This window comes from Balaenoptera borealis (genome assembly GCF_965194805.1).
Source record: "Balaenoptera borealis genome assembly, chromosome: 17".
In the NCBI taxonomy this organism is placed as follows: domain Eukaryota; kingdom Metazoa; phylum Chordata; class Mammalia; order Artiodactyla; family Balaenopteridae; genus Balaenoptera; species Balaenoptera borealis.
The window spans coordinates 33,167,496-33,174,044 of NC_138876.1; positions in this window are offsets into that span (position 1 = coordinate 33,167,496).

The window sequence follows — 6,549 nt, forward strand, 5'->3', positions numbered from 1 at the left end:
AACATGCAAATGTTTCCATAACACTAAATTATCACCTCTCTTCCACCCGTTGGAAAAGTCGAGTTTACTTACCAAATTGAAAGAAGCTTATAATGATCACTACAGATGGAACAATCTCACCTAAAATAGCCAAGAAATAAAATGAAAAGTATGTTTATCCTTTGGGGTAGGGTCGGGGGTGGTTAGACTGAAACTCAAACCAAGTCTGGTATCAGTTAAGATGTTTTCTCGGCAGTAAGTATTCAGAAAATCAAACTAACAGTGGCTTAAACCAATAGGGATTTATTTGTCTCACAGAATTAGAAGACAGGAGGTCAGATTTCCTACTGAATGATGCCATCAAAGACCCTGGCCTTTTTTATCTTTCTATTCCATCCTACTTAGCCTCATACTTTGGACTCATGGTCACAGTATGGCTACCACCGTACCAGGTATCACGTTCACATTTAAGACATAATGAAAGATGGATGAGTGCTGGGAGGAAGAAGGTGGCATCAGCCACATCTGCCCCTTTTTAGGAAAAAAAAAGCTTTCCCGGAAGGCTCACAGTAGATCTCTGCTTATGCCATATTGGCCAGAACAGGTCACATGGCCAGACCTAACTGTAAGCCTGGTAGAAAGAAAATATTTAGCATTTCTAGCCTCCCTAGTGGAGGGTTGGGAATGGGGAAGAGGGCGGGGAATGGGTTTAGGCTGGTCTTATTTCATTGTTTGCCACACTTTTCCTTGTACAAACATTAAAAAGATTCTTAGATGGAGAAATAAAATAACCGATTTTATGGCTAATAGCAAGAACATGGACAATGTATGACTCCTTTTCCAACTCTCTTAATCTAGGAAGTGTGAAGATCCTTGTTTCCACTTCATTTCAGAAAAAAGGAAAACTGATCTTCTACCTTAAATGGTTTGTGGCCTTCCTTTTCAGGTCCTAAAAGATCTTCATGCATATTGACTCGTTTGGTTTTCCTACATTTAAGAGAAAGACATTGGAGATTGGGGATGAGGGGAAGATGAGAAACGAGCCACATGATCATTTACTCACCCAAATTTAGAAAGTTAAGGGGTCCTGGTGTGGAGTTCAGGATATTTTAGCCAAGTATTTTGTCTCTACTATTCTTCCTCCCTATAAATGCCCAATTAAACACATACACTTACACACACACACACATACAGATTATAAACAGTCACCACCAGCATAAGCGAAGGAAGAAATTACCTAAACCTTGGTCTGGGCAATGGAAGGCTGTGACCGAATACCCAATGCCAGGAAAGGAGGGAAATTATTATTTCCCTAGGGAATACAAATCTCTTTTAAGTTATCACACCTGAGAAATGGATTTATGCAGCAATATTTTAGGGAACAGTGGTCAGATTTGTGATGACATAAAATACATTCAATTTCAAAAAAAAATCCAGCTTCCTCTTTGTTATCCACAGAACCTATCTTACCCAACCAGGCAAAGTAAGCTTAACCTTGACAAATTGCCTCCCTGCAGGAAATGCTTGCATCAGCTGGCGGATTTTCCCAGCTACGGATTTGTAATGACTTTCTTAATTTTGAAGAACAGACTAAATGACTACATAAGGATCTGAATATGACCACCCACAAATCTTTCTGCTAACTGATTAGTATGAGTTATTATTAAGTGGGTTTTCCATGTTTCATAAGCATTTCCTGTGCTGGCGCATCCTTTGTGATGCTACATATTGCCTCTGACAAATGATTCAAAAATAAAATATGAGCTTCAAAGGAAATGAAGCCAACTGTGTGGTAGAATAGATTTCAAGGAAGAGTTTAATAACATCTTAGGGGGAAGAACTTTAAAAATACATTTTCCGAGGAAAAAAGATAGTAGTAGCTTTAAGGTTTGCACATTAATGGAAAAATAAGTTTTAGCAAAAGAACAAAAGTCTTCATAAAGTGCAATGTTTATAGGTTTAGCATTTGAGCTTTAATAACTTGGTTGCAATTGTGATAGGAATAATCTGTAAATATCACTGGAAAGGCAAAATACATTCTCTTCCCCCAGGTTGAAATGGACTTCTAATCTGCTAGCCAAAGGGCATAGTCTAACTATCTCTATGGCAACCATTTTTTTTTTCATTTATCTCAGCGTCTGAAGAAAGAACACGCTGTGTACAGCTGGGTAATGCAGTTGTCCCAGCCTTTAATAAATTTGCTTTTACATGCTGTTTACAGACTTCTATCGTATCTACAATCTTAGATAGTAAGGTTGAGAGATACACAGGGTCTTCATAAAGTTCTTCTACAGATATCTGGTTATATTAATTCCCTTTGGCAAACTCTTATAGTACAATGCTTTATATTTTGGAAAGTACATCTTAATCATTTCCATTTATCTTCCCAATACCCGTAAGGATGGAGTAAGCTCCAGACGCGGAAAGTGTTGGCTAATATTGAAGGCAGAAGGGTCTGCTGACCTTTCATAGACATTTTACAACAACGATCAGAGGCTGAGAAGACAGAAAATCATCTTGTCACAAATGCCATAATGAAGAAGGACAGCCAAAGTTGCAGGCGTGAGAATCTAATATTGGAACCGAGAGAAAGAAAGAGTTAGACCTACTAGCTTCCAAACTTGGAGAATAGTAATAGCTAGCCCATAAGTGGTGAGCTAAGAGTGCTGGGCACTGGAATAAGTATTTTACATACTTAATTGTCACTGAAATCTCACAAGATTCCTGTGAAGAAGATATTACCACCATTTTCAGATATGGAGAGGAGGCTTAGGGAAATTGCTCAGTAAAAGATCCCTTCTATGCTATTCTTCACTATGATGATGTATAACAAATGATAATCATTCACTTGGTCATACTTGATTTCATGCTGTAAGTATTTAATGGACAACTGCTTAGTGCTAGGTACTGTGCAAGTGATTAGGAAAACCAAAGTAAACAAGACCAGCATAAGCCCTCCCCTTGCAGGCCTAACTTGGTTAGTCTAATGTGGTGCAGAGTCCATGTTTAAGAAGTGATAATAGCTAATACTTGCATAGCATGTGTTTTATGCCAGGCACTAATTGTTTGACACATGTTATTTCACTTAATTCTCCCAACATCCCTACCACTTTACAGATGAAGAAACTCAGTCAAGGCTAGAGGTTGAGTAACTTACCCTTATACTCCTTGTGATTGGCAAAGTCAGGATTTGAACCCAAGCAGTCTAACTTGAGGGACCACGATCTTACTACTGTACTATTCTTTCTCTCTAAAATTACTTATTGAAATAGGTTGATTAGAAACCTCTCTCATTGACTGCCAGGCCTGTCGGTTAATTGTTGGATACATTTCGCTTAGAGAGAGTCCGAATGAGAAAAGAATGAAAGAAATAACATCTACTCAGGATATAGGGAAGAGGGGTTTTTTCAGGGATGTGACAAAGCAGGTCAGGGAGCTGAGAATACAGCTGAGGATAAGACAAGCATGGTCTGTGCCCCCTTTGAGCTCTCAGAGAAGCGCTCAGAGATTTCGGAATGAGGGAACTTCCTGCCCTATGGGGTCCAGAAAGTTTTCTCTGAGGAAATGGTGCTTGAGAAAATCTGAAGAATTTGGGACAAGCCCTGAGGGCAGAAGGAACAAACTGTGGAAGTTTTGAGGCAGGAGAAAGCACAATGTGATCAAAGAACTGAGAGAAGTTCAGTTAGGTGAACGCAGAGATGGAGGAGGACTGTGGCACAAGATGGAGGTGTGATGTCGATTGAGAGAGCAGACCGTGTTGAGAACCCTGGACTTTATTCTAATGGCAACAGTCAGCTATGGAAAAGCTTTTCAACACAGGAGAGTCATGGTGAAATTTGCTTTTTTTAAAAAGATTACTTTGGGGGCTTCCCTGGTGGCGCAGTGGTTAAGAATCCGCCTGCCAATGCAGGGGACACGGGTTCAAGCCCTGGTCGGGGAAGATCCCACATGCCGCGGAGCAACTAAGCCCGTGCGCCACAACTACTGAGCCTGTGCTCTAGAGCCCGTGAGCCACAACTACTGAGCCCGTGTGCCACAACTACTGAGCCTGCGTGCCTAGAGCCCGTGCTCTGTAACAAGAGAAGCCACCGCCATGAGAAGCCCGTGCACCACAAGGAAGAGTAGCCCCCGCTCCCTGCAACTAGAGAAAGCCCGCGTGCAGCAATGAAGACCCAACGCAGCCAAAAATAAATAAACAAAAAATAAATAAATTAAAAAAAAAATTACTTTGGCCAAACGGTATAGTACAAATTAGAAGAGGGAGACATTTATGTAAAAAGACCTATTAGGAAGTCTTTGCTTCTTAATTGTACTTTGAGTGAAGTTTGGTGGAGGCTAGATTGGGGTGTTGACAGTGGGGATGGAGAGGAGAGGGAAGACTCGAAGATAATTAGAAGGTTCTTACGACTTAATTGCTAATGGAAAGACAGGGAAGAGCCCGGGACATGCAAAGGTAGAAATCTAGCGTCTGGGTAATTATCAAACTAATTAGTGGAGCAATGCTAGCAAGTTGCAGGGCAGATAGAAGAAGCCGGCGTGTAGGATGCTGGTATGGCAGCTGGAGGAGAAGGCAGGGATTGATTCCTAGCATGACAGTAGGAAGAGGAATGTGGGTGGTTGTGGGGAGGGAGGCTCCTGAGGTTTCTTTGCCACTTTCAAAAACACTTCTTAAATATTTTACTAAAATTCACTTTAGCTCTCTGGTGCAGATTTACTGATGAAGGTAGAATTTGAGCAGATAATTTTAAAATGGAGAAAAGTTATTAGCCAATTCATATATTAAGATCCTGTTAATATTTTCTTCATCAACACAAATCAACTTTGAGCTGAAGTCTCCTTTACCTACTAAATCATCACTGGCAACATTAGTACTGGAAGGGCAGTGTCTAGTCTACCTGAACTTGCCTTATAGAAGTTTATTTGTAAGACTACTATTTGACTCTTGGAATATAATTTCTAATAGAATAAGTTACAAATCATGAATGAGTTCCCAAACCAGTTCATAAAAATTTATTTTAAGCCTTAATGTAGCTAGAATAAGAATCTATATAAATCATGTTGAAGCGATCCATCACATTTATTCAACAAGCCCAGTCTAGCATCTGTTAGATTCTGTTTATGTGCTGAGAAATCAACAATAAACAATACAAAGGTCTTTGCAGTCTAGTTGGAAATAAGGGGCTGAGGATAGGAGTTATGGCAACAAGGTTTTCTTTCCTCTTCTACCTTTACCCCTTTCTCATTTCTCTACCCCAAGAGTGGAAAGCAGAAACTGCCCAGGGAATGTAGGAGAGTGAAGTTTACTAAAGTAGAAATGTGATAGGCTTTCCTTCCTGCCCCTTCTCCCCTTCCCAGATGCTGCCGCAGATTCCCTTCCTTTGTGCTCCTTCTCCCTATGGAATCTCTCTTCCTTGACCAACTGGGGCTAATCTGTGGATCAGTGGCAGGAATGTGGAGTGGGGCAGGGATTGAACAATGAGAAAAAATAGTCTTTTTTTTTTTAATTAATTAATTTCTTTTTGGCTGCATTGGGTCTTCGTTGGTGCCTGCAGGCTTTCTCTAGCTGTGGCGAGCGGGGGCTACTCTTCGTTGCAGTGCGTGGGCTTCTCATTGCAGTGGCTTCTCTTGTTGTGGGAGCATGGGCTCTAGGTGCGTGGGCTTCAGTAGTTGTGGCACGTAGGCTCAGTAGTTGTGGCACACGGGCTTCGTTGCTCCGTGGCATGTGGGATCTTCCCAGACCAGGGCTCGAACCTGTGTCTCCTGCATTGGCAGGCAGATTCTTAACCACTGCACCACCAGGGAAGTCCCAAAAAAATAGTCTTGAGAAAAGCAAGACAGACTTACAAATGGAAAGAGAAAGGGAAAGATACATTCCCAACAGGAAAAAAAAAGAGTCCCCACTGAAATCAGAAGAGGAGGCAGTTCATATGCAAGATACCCAAATCAATACAGGGCTTACCATTTTTTGTAGGATTCTCACTCAACTGTTTTTTTTTAAAGAAAATTAAATCTCTGAAAGGCAAGATTTACTTAAGAAAAATTTAATAGAGTTATTTCTAATGTAACTACCAAATGGTAATTTCCTAATGAATTAATTGGCTCAGAGCTATATGCTTGTTCTTAAAAAAACAGAAACTGACTACTGCTAACTTCAGCAGAAAAGGAATTTGCTGGAAAGGTAGAGGATAGGTCATAGATTGGATGGGAAGGCTAGACTCCAAGGCTGGAAATTTGAGAGGAGCCAGGGAAAGTTAGGGAGCAGGAACCAGGCCAAAGTCCCACCGCAAGAAGGGTCTGTTTGTGATGTCTCAATGGACATGACAGCCATTTTTGCCTTCTGCTGCTGCTGGATGCACCTCCATGTGTGAATTCAAAACTGTCCCTGTATAATAGTTTCACTAATGCCAGGTTCAAAGCGCTGGGCAGAAACATCCAATTGGCTTTTCCCATAAGGGAATGCGGAGAGGGAACGTCTGGCTCCGTCACTTCCAGTAATCACACAGAATGGATTCCATCAGAGTAGATACTGGGCAGCCACAAAGAGGACAAATGCCCACTGCACCCTGCTTC